The sequence below is a fragment of the Rhinolophus sinicus genome, linkage group LG17, assembly GCF_036562045.2.
Source record: "Rhinolophus sinicus isolate RSC01 linkage group LG17, ASM3656204v1, whole genome shotgun sequence".
Taxonomy (NCBI): Eukaryota; Metazoa; Chordata; class Mammalia; order Chiroptera; family Rhinolophidae; genus Rhinolophus; species Rhinolophus sinicus.
The window spans coordinates 19117707-19134554 of record NC_133766.1 but is presented as its reverse complement, the minus strand read 5'-3'; the positions used below and the strand labels follow the sequence as shown (position 1 = coordinate 19134554).

Genomic DNA, 16848 nt, shown 5'->3' with positions numbered 1-16848 from the left:
CCTCAATTGTGCAGACAACATTTGGAAACATCTGGAAAATTTTATCTGCCATGAGTCAGAAAGGGTCTTCATGACATAGGTTCCACTTTAGAAAAGTAAAGTTCATTCCATTTTCACACCCCTTAGCTCTGCGAACCCCATAACTGTGGCACATCACATCAGCTGTACACATGGCATCTAGAACCCAGCATCCAGCTCTGCTTCTCTGCCTCTTCTTTCCTCCCTCTCAGGAGAATCATGGACCAGCCTTGTCACCCCCTGCCCCTTTCTCTGCTCAGGATCCATTTAAACTCACCCTGGCAAATACTTCATAAGACAATGCTTTTGTGCAAAACTCAAGCCAATGTATGAAATCACTTGTTAGACATTAACCTATTTGTCAGTCGAAAGCCGCCTGTGTGGTCTAAACCTATTTTAAAAATCTAACATTACAAAGAGGAAAAAAAAAAGAAAAAAGAAAACAGGTTTCTCAACTACACACATCAACTAACAGGATTAAGAATGTCCATAATGGTGTTTTGGTGTTTTGCGTAAAGAAAGACTATACAAATGTTAATTTCATCCCTGCTGTCAGTTCCCACATACCCACTTTTTCCTGAAAGGTAGACCAATGCTTCAATGTATGGATATACGTTGGGGTGCAGTGGGGAGGGGGGGCTGAGGTCAAGGTCTAGGATGCAAAGGGGCCTAGGAACTAGAGTAGATAGGGGTGAGGTACCCTCCCTCAGTTGTTCTAATTTTTCTAAGGAAAGATGAATCTTTATGCTTAAATACAATTACCCCTAAAAATAATTTTCAGACCAAAATTTCCCAAATGAGTAGAAGTGTTTATGCATATGAGTGCAGGTATTTATTTGTATAGGGGAAGGGGGGGGTGCTGCTGCAGGTTTGGACTATTTGGAGAGAAATATGGGGAAGTGAGGTATGTGTGTGTATAGCTATGGCATCTATAGGGCCTGGAAGAAGGACAAAAAGGAAATCAGAGTAAGAATCAACAACCTGGATGTAAAAATTTCATTGTTGCCTAAATTCAAGAGATTATGTTTAGGCAGAACTTGAAGGATTGAGAGAAGCTGCTGGACTCAACTTCACGTTCAGTGTTAGATCTGCCCCCCAAAGAGGCACAAGATGAGATTTAAAAGGGGGAGAGATGACTCCCTGCTAAAGACAGTTGACAATTTAGTTTCGGTTGAGAACAATATGACGCGATCCGTGACAACCAGTGCTCCACATTCCCCCCTTGGAAGGCTGGTTAGAGCTTCAGCAGTTGTCAGGGCTACTTAACCCTGCTAGGCTATTGGCTTCGTTCAGTGTCCTTCTGGATGAAATAGCAGGGCACCAGCATCATTCATTTCTTTACTCACCAAGAAGTTTGAGAAGACTTACGACACATACACTCTAATTAAAATATACAAATAGACAACTAGATCTTCAGAAAAGAAGGACATACAAATGCCAAAATTAGACTCAACACAGATGCTGTGCTTAAGTTTCAAATTTGGTTCTTGAATTTCTTAACAAAAAAAAAGGGTAGGGTCAGTATATATGTAAAATTATATTCAAAGAAGGAAGCACTACAGAAAGCAAATAATTTCTGAAATTATTTCTCAGAAAAGATTATAAATTGATGGCACAAAGTAATCAAAAGGGTAATGCCCCAACTTTTTAAAAATGTTTCTATGATTATAAATGTTACACACACACACACACACACACACCATGCAAATTTTAAAAATTACAAAAAGTGTAAAATGAAATTAAAATCCTCCATAATTAATGCCAAAATTTTGGAGAATTTTCTTCCAGATAGATATAGATACAGATGTAGATATAGCTATATGAGGTCTGACAATTAAGTTCGTGAACTTGTTGCAATAATGTTACTAAACTTTTTTGATATCAGAGAGATTATTCATTATGAATTTGTACCAACTGGACAAACAGTTAACCAACTGTACTATCTGGAAGTGCTGAAAAGGCTGCGTGAAACACTTAGACAAAAATGACCTGAACTTTTCACCAACAATTCATGGCTCTTGCATCATGACAACGCATCAGCTCACTGTCTATGAGGGAGGTTTTAGCCAGTAAACACATAACTGTATTGGAACACCCTCCCTACTCACCTGACCTGGCCCCCAGTGACTTCTTTCTTTAACCGAAGATAAAGGAAATATTTAAAGGAAGACATTTTGATGACATTCAGGACATCAAGGGTAATACGATGACAGTTTGATGGCCATTCCAGAAAGAGTTCCAAAATTGCTTTGAAGGGTGGACTAGGCGCTGGCGTCAGTGCATAGCTTCCCTAGGGGAGTACTTTGAAGGTGACCGTAATGATATTCAGCAATGAGGTATGTAGTAGTTTTTCCAGGATGAGTTCACGAACTTAATTGTCCGACCCCATAGAGAACATTTTTCTACTGCCAGATATTTAGGCTACTTTCAATATTTTGCTTTTTAAAAAACTCTATAATAAATGTTCTTGTTCATAAATCTGTGGCTAAGTTGATGATCATTTCCTTGATAAATTCTTAGCACTAGATTTACTGGGTGAAATGTTGGAACCATTTTAAGGCTGTTGGTACATGTTTCCAAATTGCTCTAAACAAAATGAAAAATAAAGGTTTAGACTTCTTAAATATACAAAAATAAATCCAATTTAAGTGAATGCTAAGAGCATGATGTCCCATTTCCATCCTGAGTATACATGTGAGTGTTATGTCACACCTACTATGCAGAGATAACAAAAGTTTTCAGCTACTGACAATTTTGTGGATAAAAGTAAAAGGTGTTTAGTGCAGTTCCCTGGGTATCCACAGGGCACTGGTTCCAGGATACCAAAATCCATGGGTGTTCAGTCCCTTATGTAAAATGGCATAGAATATGCATATAACCTATGAATATCCTCCTGTAATACGCTTGTGAAGTGATGACCACAGTGACTTCATCTTGTACTCTGGACTCCATCTTGTTGGACAAACAAATTGCACTAACCTCGCTAAGCTGCCAAAAAAAAAAAAAAAAAAATTTATTTGTTGAGAAAACTTTCAAGGACTACACAAAATAGTTGTGCCTTTTAAGGACTATGCAAAAACGGTTTGTTTCCCAGTAACGGAAAGGAAACCAATGACTTGCAAAAGATAAATTTCCCTCCAATCATAATTCTTGGTAAACAACCAACGTAAACTGAATGCTGATCCCCAGACAGGACACTTTTTTGGTTGCTGCCAGAATCTGTGTCCCTGAATTGCAAATCGAGCCCCCAAGAAATACTTTGCTTGCCTTGCAGCCTTGCCTTTTTCTCTTGGTCAACACTTTAAATCATCTCTAGATTACTTATAATGCTTAATAAAATGTGAATACTATAACTAGTTGTTATACTGTATTGTTTAGGGGATAACGACAAGACAAAAAGTCTGTGCATGTTCAGTCAGATGCACTATCATAGGTCTAACGACATAGATGTCTCCAACAACATAACATTTTTTTTTAGAATATTTTCAATCCACTGTTAGTTGAATCTATCCGTGAAGAATCTGCAGATACGGAGGACAGACTGTAGTTATAATTTGAATTTTTTTGTTTACTGGTGAGATGGAACATTGTCTCCCTGAGCTCAGTAGTATGTATTCTATTTTTGGTTACCATTACAGCCTTATTTCCTGAAACAGCACCTGGCATGTAGTGGCTATTTAATGAAAATCGGGTAATTAATGAATGAATTTCATTTTCATGTGTTTACAGGCTATTTATATTTTCTGTTCTGTGGATTCTTTTTCCATGTCCTTATCCACTGAGGTGTTAGCAAAACTTTCTTAACAATAAATACAGCAAATCAATTTCACATGCAGCTTCTTGTTGCAAACTTTGAAAAAGGCATATCATTGAAAATACAAACGAAATAGAATTTTAAAATGAAAAGTGAATCTAACATGGTGTGAATATATAGCTTTAGATGGTTGAGCTACCCCCAATGAGGATTCCTGTTGAAATAAGTACTGATTTCGATGAGAAGTCCACTTGAGGTACCACCAGATGTGGAATGGCTGGGAAGAGAGCATAACTTTACAACTGAGAAATTCATTCTAGAAATAAACTTGCACAAGTGTTCCCCAAATATATTCATTCATTTATTCAAAAACTATGAATTTAGGATCCACTGAGCGCCAGGCACTGTGCCAGACGCTGGGGCTATGCAGTTAGCAAGAGAGGCAAGGGAAGCTGCTTGTCACCATGGAGCCCACATTCCAGTGTGAGGCGATTGTTAGGGCACTGTTTATAGACATCACAAATAATAATAAACTGAAAGCAACCGAATACCCACCACGAGGACAAGCTCCTAGATTGTAGTAATCTACTATGTAAATGTTTATACATCCTGACTATAAAAATCACACGTTCAAAAAAATAATTTAGATAACAGTATATATAGTATTAGCTCAATTGTGTTTAAGGAAAGGGGCTTTTACTTTTCATTTTACACATTTTGGAACTGTTTATTGTACAACAATCTTGGTATAAATTACTAGAATAATTTTTTTTTAAGTAAAAGATAGGGCTCTATATGGTAACCAAACCAACATACTTCTCTTAGAGTAACTGACTTCATGAGGACAGAGCTGCGCAATCTCACAAGTAAATGAACAAATTCAAACTACTAAATACCATGGAGGGGGTGGGGGTGTTGTTTTTTGTTGCTTTGGTTTCTTGGTTTAGCTATAAAATTGTCAATTGTTGACAACTTGGTTAATTCCACAAAAGAGGTGTGAGACAGGCTCTCTCAGGTACTCTTGGTGGAAAAGGATATAGTTCCTTTATTCATTCTAACTGGTCTTCACTATTGATTTGTAAAAGTCTAGTCTTCATTTTCATTTTGTCTACAGCAATTTGGCAATGTGTATCAATTGCTTTAAAAGTATTCCCACGATGTCACCCAACAAATATAATGCTAAGAATCTATCAAGGAATAATCATCAACCCAGTCACAGATATATGGACAAAAACATGTATGGTAGGATTTTTTTTCAATGTGTCTATAAACCTACAAGCAAAGCTACCAATGTTGAAAATAGTCAAGTGACATGTGCCTAAAGTTGGTCGTCACAATCAACTGAAAGTCGGAATCCAATTAATGTCTGGCATGGTCCATTTTACTCTTTGGGTTTTAAATTATTTAATGTTTTTCCATGAAGTTTTCTGGTTCAGGAACTCCTATGTAATATGCGCAGATAATAAATCCTTTATTTCTAGCATTAGAAAATCAGTCTTTCCCTGTACTCTCTAAATCAGGAAATGTTGAACAATACTTAAAGAGTATTATTTTGAAGAAGTGCCGAATCACTGGCCCATATTGGGCACACTTCTGTCTCAGTCCATCCCTGGGGAGCCAGCTGGCCTTATGGGAACTGCAGCAGAGAAGCCATCAGGACATAGGTCACCCCAGGATCTCCCAGGGCTGGCTAGCATGGTTATGCCATACCTGCTTCTCTCAGCATGTGCTCCTCTTTCTTCTCTATAATCCTTTGCTTCATTTGGTACATAGTTAAACCTGGCTGCCATAGTGCCTTTCTCAGCGAAACAACTTGCACAATACACTTTTGACTTCTGCTCCATGGCCATCTCACTTTGTCTTCCAATCTCCCAACTCCAAATTTCCCCCCAAAGAAAAGCCATCTAATTGGTTCAGTTGAATTCTATACGTCAATTCCCCCAAGTCATTCAGCCTAAAGAGGTATAGTTATTGACAGGTCTAATTGGTGAGGCCACGGGGAGGGCAGAGTTAGGCTACAAGCAGGGCAGGCAGTGGTAGACATGTCAGAGTCCCTTGCATATCCTTTGGATGCTCTTCCTTAAATATTGCTCTGTCAGCACAGGTTGTCAAGCTTGAGCAGGATGGGACAGCATTGTCAGGGAGCAGTCATGGCAGCCTGACTTGGGATATCAAGACAGAGATGAAATAAGGAAGGAGTCCACACGAGGGGCAGCAATGGTGATTTGGTTCACACCAGGCCAAGGAAGTTATCCATGCAGCACCTGGCATGGGTGCCAGAACTAAGAGAGGCAACGAGGGCATCTGCAAAGGGGGCTGCAAGGGGGTAGCTCAACATGGAGTGAAGAGGGCATCGTGTGGCCTGGCATGGGGTGTCAGCATTCAAGGGGAGGAGGAGGGCACCCACACAGAGGGCACAGAGCAACTGAAGAATAATCACGTGCAGGGGCATTAAGCAAATAAGTAGTATATGTTGAGGATAATGGAAGCTAGGTTCTTACTGTCAGTATTACAAATATGAAAAGGAAGAAAATTAGAATGAACCCTGTGCTCCTGCCAAAAAATGCGCAGCCTGAATCAAATCATGAGGAAACAACAGAAAAATAAAAGCAGAGGGACATTCACCAGCAGTGTGCTGGCAAGTATTTAACCACTAGCTCTCTAGAAGAGGAAAATTAAAAAGAGAAAAAAAAAAATGTTTGTAGCATTTCTGTGGTCTGAAGAATCTCATGATGGCCACTTCAACATGACCTCAGCCTGCCTGCAAAATTCATGGAAAGTGAACAGTCAGTTTTCGTGATCCAGTGTGAGTCAGCTCCAGCCCATCACCTTGTACAGAATTATCGGCAGCACTCAACAGTGTCAAGGTCATGGCAGTCAAGGAAATACTGGGGAATGTTCCAGCTTAAAAGAAGCTGAAGAGTGACGACAGCTAAATGCAACATGTGATCCTCAATTGGACTGTTTGCTATAAAAGGTATTACTAGGACAAGCGGCAAAACTTGAATGGGGTTTATGGACTAGATGACAGGGATGGATACATCAGTGTTAATGCAGTGGGTTGAATGGTGGCCCTCAAAGAGACATGTCTATATGCTAAGTCCCTGAACCGTGTATGCGACCTAATTTGTAAAAAGGATCTTTGAAGATGAGAGTTAAGGGTCTTGTGATGAGATCATCCAGGATTATGGGGTCGGCTCTAAAGCCAATGATAAGTGTCCTTAGAAGAGACAGAAGAGAAGACAGGAACAGAAGGGGACAAAGAGACGGCCAGATAACGATACAGATACGTGCAAAAAACTAAAACTGGACCACTTTCTCACATCATATACCAAAATAAATTCAAAATGGATTAAAGACTTAAATGTTAGACTTGAAACTATAAAACTTCTGGAAGAAAACAGAGGCAGTAAACCCTTTGACACTGCTCTTAGTAATATCTTTTTGGATATATCTCCTTGAGCAAAGGAAACAAAAGAAAAAATAAACTACATCAAACTAAAGTTTTTACACAGCAAAGGAAACTATCAACAAAATGAAACAACCTACTGAATGGGAGAAGATATTCGCAAATGACACATCTGATAAGGGGTTAATAAGCAAAATATATAAAGAACTCACACAACACCAAAGCAACAACAACAAAAAAGTAATCCAATTAAGAAACAGGCAGAGGACCTGAATAGACATTTCTCCCAAGAGGACATACAGATGGCCAACAGACACATGAAAAGATGTTCAATGTCACTAATCATCAGGGAAATGCAAATTAAAACCAGAATGAGATATCACCTCACACCTGTCAGGATGGCTGCCATCAATAAATCAACAGACAAGAAGTGCTGGCGAGGATATGGACCCTCGTGCACTGTTGGTGGGATTGCAAATTGGTGCAGCCACTACGGGAAACAGTATGGAGGTTCTTCAAAAAATTAAAAACAGAGCTGCCATACAATCCAGCAATTCCACTTCTGGGTATTTATCCAAAGAAAACAAAAACACTAATCTGAAAAGACACATGCACCCCTATATTTATTGCAGAATTACTAGTAATAGCCAGGATATGGAAGCAACCCAGCTGTCCATCAATAGATAAAGAAGATGTGGTACATATAATGGAATACGACTCAACAATAAAAAAGAATGAAATCTTAACATTTGCAACAATATGGATGGATCCAGGGTATTATGCTAAGTGAAATAAGTCAGACAGAGAAAGAAACTTACCACATGATCTCACGTGTGGAATCTAAAAAAAACAAATGAATAAACAAAACAAAACAGAAACAGTCCCAGAGATATAGAGAACAAGCTGATGGTTGCCAAAGGGAAGGAGGTGGGGGGATGGGAACAAATAAATAAGTCAATAAAGAGGCAGAGTTTACAGTGATGAAGCCATAAGGTATGCTGACAGCCCCTACACGCTGCGAGAGGAAAGGGAGGATTCTCTCTGCCTGAGAGCCTTTACAGCTTGATTTCAGACTTCTGGTCCCCAGAACTGTGAGAGAATACATTTCTATTGTCCTAAGTCACCCAGTTTATGGTAACTGATTATGGCAGGTCCCGGAAACTAGTAAGTTTTGATGATTTATGTAGAAGAATGTCTCTATGTGCGGGAAATACATGCCAACATACTCATAGTGATGAAACATCAGGTCCAGTAATTACTTCAATTATAACAATTATTCTCAACTAGTTCAGGAAGGCGAGGGGGAGGTCACTTATACTATTCTCCCAACGCTTCTGTAAGTTTGAAATTATTTCAAAAGAAAAAAGTGGCTTGGAGAAGGTGAGAGTGGATTGTGTGAGGCTTTTTCGTGGATTGCTCAGAGACCCCCTGCAGGAGACCCCCTTAGCCTCAAGAATGCTTCCGCTAGCTCACTCCTGTCAGCTGGGTGTTGATCAGCCCAGCCCTCTCGGCCCAGCCCACCTACCATCCCTCAGCAGGGGACGCCGAGCCAGCCCCACTCCATGGGATCCCTGCCATTTGTGGACAGATAAGATCTCATAATGCACTCAGCTTTGGTCTCAAACTAGGACAGTTCCAACCCTGCCTCTTGCCTTTAGGCTTTCAGCTGTGAGTCAAATAACAACCCCCAAACTGCAGAGGACACTTGTAAAGGTCTCCAAATAATCCTCTTGAGGCCACTCTCGTGTGACTTAAAGTGAAGGGAACGCTTCCCCTAACCCTTGGTTCGATGAACGCACAGGACACTGACAAAGCTCCCTTCTCCAAGCACAACTATTCAGGTTGCATGTGGGTGATTAGGTAATGCTGGTGGAACTGGTTTGCGACCACCATTCAACTGTGGGCGTTCTTAAAATCTGTGCTTTTATCCTTGCCTTGGGAATTGTGCTTATGCTCTGACATAGGAGGAGCCACATTTCACAGGCAGGTAGGAGGCACAGAAATGCTCTTGCCAAAGTCACCTTGTAAAATTGAGTAATAGATTTTATCTTCCTTCTCTCTGTAGCGTTTTGTGCTGTTTCAACACCACACACTCCTCCTTTGTCTTCAGGCAAAACTCTTCCCTGGATTTCCTCCAACTGCTAAGACTGCCCCCTCTTCAGTTCTCTTCATCTCCCCAGTCTTTTGTTTGGTCCTTGGGATACTTTCCACCCTAAGCCCTCTTCTGTTTTCATCCTGGGCAATGTCATCCATTCCCGTTGCTTCAATTATTATTGGATTATGAGTTGTCTCAATACTTAGGATGATGCCTCAGGTTCTCCAAAGCCTGGAGTAGTGAGATGGATTTATTTTTAAATCTGACTCAGCCCAAACAACTAAAGAGTTTAGACCATGAGGGACCCAGCTGGGGAAAGAATTCTGGGAAGAGCTGGAATAAAGGGGCAGGATCCAGGGTGTGTTCCCAGTCTCAAAGCCATCGAGGCCGCGAGAACATCAAGGTGGGGCTCAGTCAGAAGACCTCGTACATATGCCCAGGTTCACTCCGAAAATGAAGGCAGACAGGAAGTTTTTCAATCCTGTACATTTTCTTCTGACCTCTCGATTAAAGCAGTTTAAAATCTGCTTTTGAAACGGAAATAATTTCGAAATCTCAGGAAGGCAGTTGGGGACAGAGGGTGTGGAACGGAGGATGCAAACACTGAGGCCTGCTTTTGACCTCTTCTGCTCAGTTAACAAGCTCCAGCACACAACTTCATGTGCCAGCACTCTGGCTCCTGCTGTTTCTGCAGCGGCTAAGTCCCAGCGTTTCTGGGACAGAGCTAATTGCAAACAGTCTGTCCCAGTTATCACCAAGTCTGCACTCTTACTTGTCAGGCTGTATGTCCCGTATTTAAGTTCAGAGAATATGGTCACCATAGCTCTGCGTCTTTGTATCTAAAACCTCCCAGAAAAGCAATCTAACTGCCGTGTATCTATTCTTCTATAATACTAGCTTCATTCTCCCCACTTAAACCAAAACTTAACCTTGGTCAAAGAACTCAGGCTCCTAATCCTCCCAGTTTCATGACTGCCTCATGTATATTAGAACGGTACATTTATTACCTTATTAATTTCATTTAATTAAGCTCATACTTTGGCATATTTTTTAAGTGGTAGTTGAGCAAGTGGATCTTTTAGGGTGCAATCAGAAAACAACCTGACTCTTTCCTTCAGCTCTATTCTATGTGTGAGCTCGTCTCTGAACCTGGATGTGATCTAGGGCAGATGGCAACACTCTACGATAATAAGAGACCCTCTGGCTGCTTCCAAGAAAGGTCTCACTTCAGTAATTTAAATGTCCAGTCGTATATAATTTCACTAAAGTCCCTGCCCTCCTCAAACTCGAACCTGCTGTCGTAGAAAACCTGGGGTAGGAAAAGAGATGAGTTTGGCCTTTCTTCCTGTTCCCCATCTCCTCCTCACTCACCAGGCTTCCTCCAGCCTCTCTTGTATAAAAGAAAGGGGAGAATGAAGGGACGAAGAGACTGTTGGGGTAGGAAAGGTCCTACTTGGCTGGCACCCAGCTGTTATAGCATTGGACTCCTCTGGCCATGGCAGATGTTCGAAGCTCGTGCTCTCTGGACTGGGAGGATAACCCCATCTGACTCTTGCATTGGGTGCTTTCGTGGGTTCTTTAGAGGGCCCTGCTGGAATATTAGTCATACTTCCTGTGATTTGGGTAGCATTTGCTGATGTTATTTCCCTCAGATTCTGGAAATCCAGTGGGAATACAGGCGAATACACCCACCACTTTGGGATGTTCTTTGGGGCAGGATTAGAAGTGACTCTGGGAGCAAAGGGATGAGCCCTGGATCAAGGCCCATAGGGTGGTGAGCAAAGTGTGGGCTGGATTTCAAGCCTCCCACAGGGAGAGCTCAACACATTTTGCAGTAGCTCTGCAATGATCTTGCCCATAACCAGAGACTCTCAGGTTGGGTCAGACCCCAGTCCTTGGTGGACCTCAAACTCCTGGGGACAAACTCTCCACAAGGTATCCCTGAAGCTCCTCTCACAAGGACTGATGTGAGCAGAAGCCCCCACCCCTGAGACACTGCTCATTTCCTCTCCCTAACTCGTGTCCTCTCTGGCCTCTTCACCTAAGCCTTTTCAGTCCCTTGGGATGATTGAGGGTCTACATGTTACAAACTCATTTTTGCTTTGGGGTTTTGTGAGTGTGTGTGTGTGTGTGTGTGTGTGTGTTGTGTGTGTGTGTGTTACCACATCCTATATAAAGTCACTAGTCTGGAGCTTCCCTTCAGAATATGAACAATTACTATGTTAACCTTTGAACCGCAGCTGAAACTAGAGCAGGAAAAGTATTTGTGGCACAAAAATCACTGCTAGAGAAATTCAGACCACGGGTTCACATGGTCTCTTGCTTCTGCATCTCTGTTGCTACCTGAGCAAATACATTATAAAATGCCACAGGCAATGCCGTTATCATCATCTAGAAGGATGTAGTGGGCTGAATGGTGGCCATCCAAAAGATACATCCACCTAGAACCTGTGAATGTGACCTTATATGGAAAAGGGTCTTTCCACATGTAATTAAGTTATGGATCTCAAGATGAGATCACCCCGGATTATCTGGATGGGCCTAAATCCGATGAAAGTGTCCTAATAAGAAGAGTAAGACACACACAAAATTGGAGGAGAAAACAATGTGAAGACGAAAGTAGATATTGGAGTGATGCATTATAAACCAATGAATGCCAAAGGTTGACAGAAACATTAGAAGCTTGAAGAGACAAAGAAGGATTCTCCACTAGAGACTTTAGAGGGAAGGTGGCCCTGCTCATACCTTACTTTTGGACTTCTAGCCTCCAGAACTATGAGAAAATAAATTTCTATTGTCTCAACCCACTAAATTTATGGTAATTTGTCATGGCAGTACTGGGAAACTAATACAAAAGGACTAGGAGTGACTAACACTAACAATTTTGGGTACCCCCTCTGTCAGATTAGAAGTGAAAACAATACTGCTATTCATAAATTTTGCCAGTTTTAGGTTTAATTTTCAAGCAGAGAGAATTTTCACCAAGTCAGAAATGGCTGGCTTTGACACATGGCTCCTGAAAAACACTCATATAAAGAACAGAGGCTTACATTCCCAAAATATCTGAAAACATTTATCCGTAAAGATATATGTACCCCTATGTTCATTGCAGCATTATTCATGGTGGCCGAGAAATGGAAACAACTGAAGTGCCCTTCGATAGATGATTGGATTAAAAAATGTGGTATATATTCACAATGGAATATTACTCAGCCATAAGAAAAGATGAAATACTGCTATTTGCGACAACATGGATGGATCTTGAGATTATCTTGCTAAGAGAAATTAGTCAAATAGAAAAAGTCGAGAACCATATGATTTCACTCATATGTGGGATATAAAACTGAAAGCAACAAATCAACAAGACAAAAAAAAAAAAAAACAACTCATAGACAAAGACAACAGTTTAGTGTTTTTACCAGAGGGTCAGAATAGAGGTGGGAAGGTGGAAGAGGATAAAGAGGGTCAAATATATGGTGACAGAAGGAGATTTCACTTTGGGTGGTAAACACACAATGCAATAGATAGATGATGTATTATAGAATTATACACTTGAAATCTATATAATTTTATTAACCAATGTCACCCCAATAAACTTAATTTAAAAATTAAGTTAAATTTAATAAAATAAAAGAATAAATAAAGAACAGTGGCTTCTACAGAGGATATTCCACCTAATGCTTGAAAGTGTGGGCCACTGCAGTCAAATTTGAATCGTGGTTCTCCTACTCATTAACCATGCAACTTTAGGCAATTATTTAGTCTTTAGACTTTAGACTAGCACATAAGAACTAAATCAATGTTAGCTACAATTGAGCTCCAACTTTTATGCTCATTTTGTTTGTCTGTTCCGTGTGGCCACTGTTTCTGTTTAGGTATCCTTTTCCATGCTGGAAATGGCTACCCCAGTCCCAACTTTATATGACCTTTTAGTTCAAAATTCAACAGCAGTTTATTAGAATCCTTATGTCACTTATTTCAATTTCTTGGGAGAAACAACATGATCTGTGTTCAAGCCATTGTGTATATTTGCTATCACTGGCCTACTCTCTATGGCTGGGAAGGCAAACCTTTTTGAAGGGATGTGTGTAGGAAGTCAATGGTGAGCACTTCTACTACACAGAAGCTTTGCAAATCTTATATAGTCAAACTTATATCTCCTTTCATAGTGTATGCCCTTGATTTTATGCTTTAAAGAGTATCTCTTACCTGGACATTATATATTCTTCCATATTTTATTATTTTACTTTTCACATACACATATACTCTCTAATATAATTAGACTTTATTCAACAGAATGGTGTTTCTCTTTTCTCCAAGTAGCTAGCTATTTGTCCCAACATGATTTTTTCAATAGTTTATACTTTTCTCACCAATCTGAAATAATAATACTATTAATAATAGCATTACTAAATGCTTTCTATGTGCCAGAGATTGTGCTAAGTATATTACATGAATTACTTCAGCATAGTAGTATTACTATCTACATATTACAGCTAAGAAATGGTATGCTTGGGATTCACACCCAGGTCATCTGACTCTAGATCTCAAACTTTTAACCACTATGCTATTCTTATAAATAATTTGGATCTATTTTTGACTTTAACAATAAGTAAAATTATTGACATAACTGGAAGACCAGATGTAGGGTGGGCTTCATAGTTGACTTGGCTCAAGCTCAGTGTCCCTGTGATTCTCTTGGCTCTGCTCTCTTCCATATGTGGCTTCATCCTCAGCTGACAGTGAGATAACTTCAGCAATTCCAGCCCCCATATCCATGCACAAAAATGCCCAGAAGAAAAGAAACAGGATTGCGACTTCAAGAAACTCTCCCAGAAGAACAAAGTACTTTCCCGGACATGCCAACAAAATTCTTCTTGGTCACATTGGTCCCAAATGGGTCATGTGCCCATTCCTGTATCAATTATGGGCAAGGAAGATGGGATTAAATAAATTATACAGGCCCACCCCTACAGTTAGAGAGGGTATCAGCTTACCTTTGGCACATGGGCTGCATAAAAGTAAGGATCAATATGGATTAGGTTCAGCTCTCTGCTGCAGAAAACCTAAAATAGAAGTAGATTAAATAAGTTATAAGGTAAATCAAGTCTGGAGGTAGGCAGTTTAGGGCTAGGATGGCAGCTCCATGGTCACCCAGGTTCCCTCCTTTGCTCTCAATGCTCTGCCCTTCTCAGAAAACAGCTTCTACTTCAGGATCCAAGACAGTCCTGGAGCCACAGCCGTCACATCCACCTTTGGGCACCAAGAAGGAGGAAGGGAAGGGAAGAGAGAGACTGACTTCTTCCTTTAAGGACATATCCCAGGAATCGCATGATACACTTCTGTTTACAATCCACTGGACAGCACTTAGTCACTTGGCACATTCTGGCTCAAAGAAGCTGAAAAATGTGGACCTTGTTCCAGATAACTGTAAGCCCAGCCACACTTCAGGGATTCTATTATTAAAGGACAGATGATATATTGAGAGAATACTAGCAGTCTTTGCAACAGGTGGAAATATGAATTCAATTGGGGTTCTGATACAGGGAAGAAAAGGAAACTAAAGTCTTCTAGGCAACCAACAATGTGTCCCGCAGCCTTGCTTGGGTATTATTTTAAGATGTTTATTAAAATATAGCTAACACACAGTATTATGCTAGTTTCAGGGGTACACCATAATTATTAAACATTTATATACCTAAAGAAGTGATCACCATAAGTCCAGCCACCATCTGACACCATACCACCCTATCACATTATTGACTGTATTCCCTATGCTGTATATTACATCCCCATGACTTATTTGTTTTATACCTAAAAATTTGAAACTCCTATTCCCCTTCACCATTTTCCCCACTTTTTTAATTTGTCAATTACAATTGACATCCAATAGGATTCTTATATTAATTTCAGGTATACAGAATAGTGGTTAGACATTTATATAATTTAAGTGGTCCCCCTGACTAGCCTAGAACCCACCTGGCACTATACATAGTTAAAACCATATTACTGACTATATTCCCTACGCTTTTCTTTACATCCCCATGACTATTTTGTAACTACAAATTAGTACTTCTTAATCCCTTCACCTTTTTCACCCTGCCCCCCCAGCCCCCCAATTTATCACCCCAATAAATCTAGTACCCATCTGACATCACACAGCTATTATTGACCATATTCCTAATGCTATACCCTACAATCCCATGACTATGGTGCACCATTAAATCTGTACTTCTTAATCCCTTCCCCTTTTTCATCCATCCCCCAACCTCCCCCCACCCATTTTGCAATTATCAAAATGTTTTCTGTATCTATGAGTTTGTTTCTGTTTTGTTTGTTTGTTTACATTGTTCTTTAGATTCCACATATAAGTGAAATCACATTGCATCTGTCTTTCTCTGTCTGACATACTCCACTCAGCACAATACTCTGCAGGTCCATCCATGCCACCACAGACGGCAAGAACCCATTCCCTTCCATAGCCGAGCAATATTCCATTGTATAGATGTACCACCTCCTCCTTATCCATTTACCCATCGAGAGACACCCAGGCTGCCTCCACATTTTGGCTATTGTAAACAATGCTGCAATGAACATACGGATGCACACATCCCCTCGATGCAGCATTTTGGGTTTCTTCAGATAAATTCCCAGAAGTGGGATTACTGGGTACTTCTTTGTCTCTTGTAATAGCCTTTGTTTTAAAGTCTGTCTGGTATAAGTATTGCTACCCCAGCTTTTTTGTTTGTTTATTTGTTTCCATTTTCATGAAATATCTTTTTTCCATCCCTTTACTTTCAGTCTGTGTGTCTTTCGAAGTGAGTCTCTTGTAGGCAGCATATGTAAGGGTCTTGTTTTCTTATTCATTCAGCCACTCTATTTTTTGATTGGAGCATTTAATCCAGTTACACTGAAAGTAATTGTTGATAGGTATGTAATTATTGCCATTTTATTATTCATATATTTTATCTTTTTTTTTTCATCTGAAAGAAGTCCCTTTAAGATTCCTTGTAATATTGGTTTGATGGTGATGAACTCCTTTAGCTTTTCTTGTCTTGAAAGCTCTTTATCTGTCCTTCGATTCTAAATGATAGCTTTGTTGGGTAGAGTAATCTTGGTTGTAGGTCCTTGCTTTTTATCACTTTGTATACTTTGTGCCAATCCCTTCTGATCAGCAAAGTTTCTGTTCAGAAATCAGCAGATAGTCTTATTGGAGCTCCCTTGTAGGTAATTAACTGCTTTTCTTTTGCAGCTTTTAAGATTCTCTCTTCGTCTTTAACCTTTGGTATTTTAATTATGATGTGTCTTGTTGTGGGCCACTTTGGGTTCATCTTGTTTGGAACTCTCTGTGCTTACTGAAGCTTGTATATCGATTTCCTTCAGCAGGTTAGGGAAGTTTTCCGTCAGTATTTCTTCAAATAGGTTTTCAATTCCTTGCTCTCTCTCTTCTCCTTCTGGTACCCCTGTGATGTGAATGTTGGTATGCTTGATGTTGTCCAGAGGCCCTTTAAATGATCTTCATTTTTTTGGATTCTTTTTTCTGTTTGCTCTTCTGATTGGGTGTTTCCTGCT

At 40.1% G+C, this 16848-nt stretch overlaps 2 protein-coding genes across 5 annotated transcripts in view; one reads left to right on the top strand and one right to left on the bottom strand.

The window, feature by feature from the left end:
- The window catches only part of LG17H1orf74 (linkage group 17 C1orf74 homolog), an 84204-nt gene that overhangs the window by 19955 nt on the left and 47401 nt on the right, over positions 1-16848 (bottom strand). For 2 of the 3 annotated variants that reach the window (XR_012492814.1, XR_012492815.1), the window contains exon 4: positions 14274-14342. The gene's annotated coding sequence lies outside the window, so the exon portion shown is untranslated. Of the gene's footprint in view, positions 1-1572; positions 3007-14273; positions 14343-16848 lie in introns of those variants that run through there. The other variant, XR_012492816.1, reaches the window with a different exon arrangement.
- The window catches only part of HSD11B1 (hydroxysteroid 11-beta dehydrogenase 1), a 41914-nt gene that overhangs the window by 18630 nt on the left and 6436 nt on the right, over positions 1-16848 (top strand). The window lies entirely within an intron of this gene.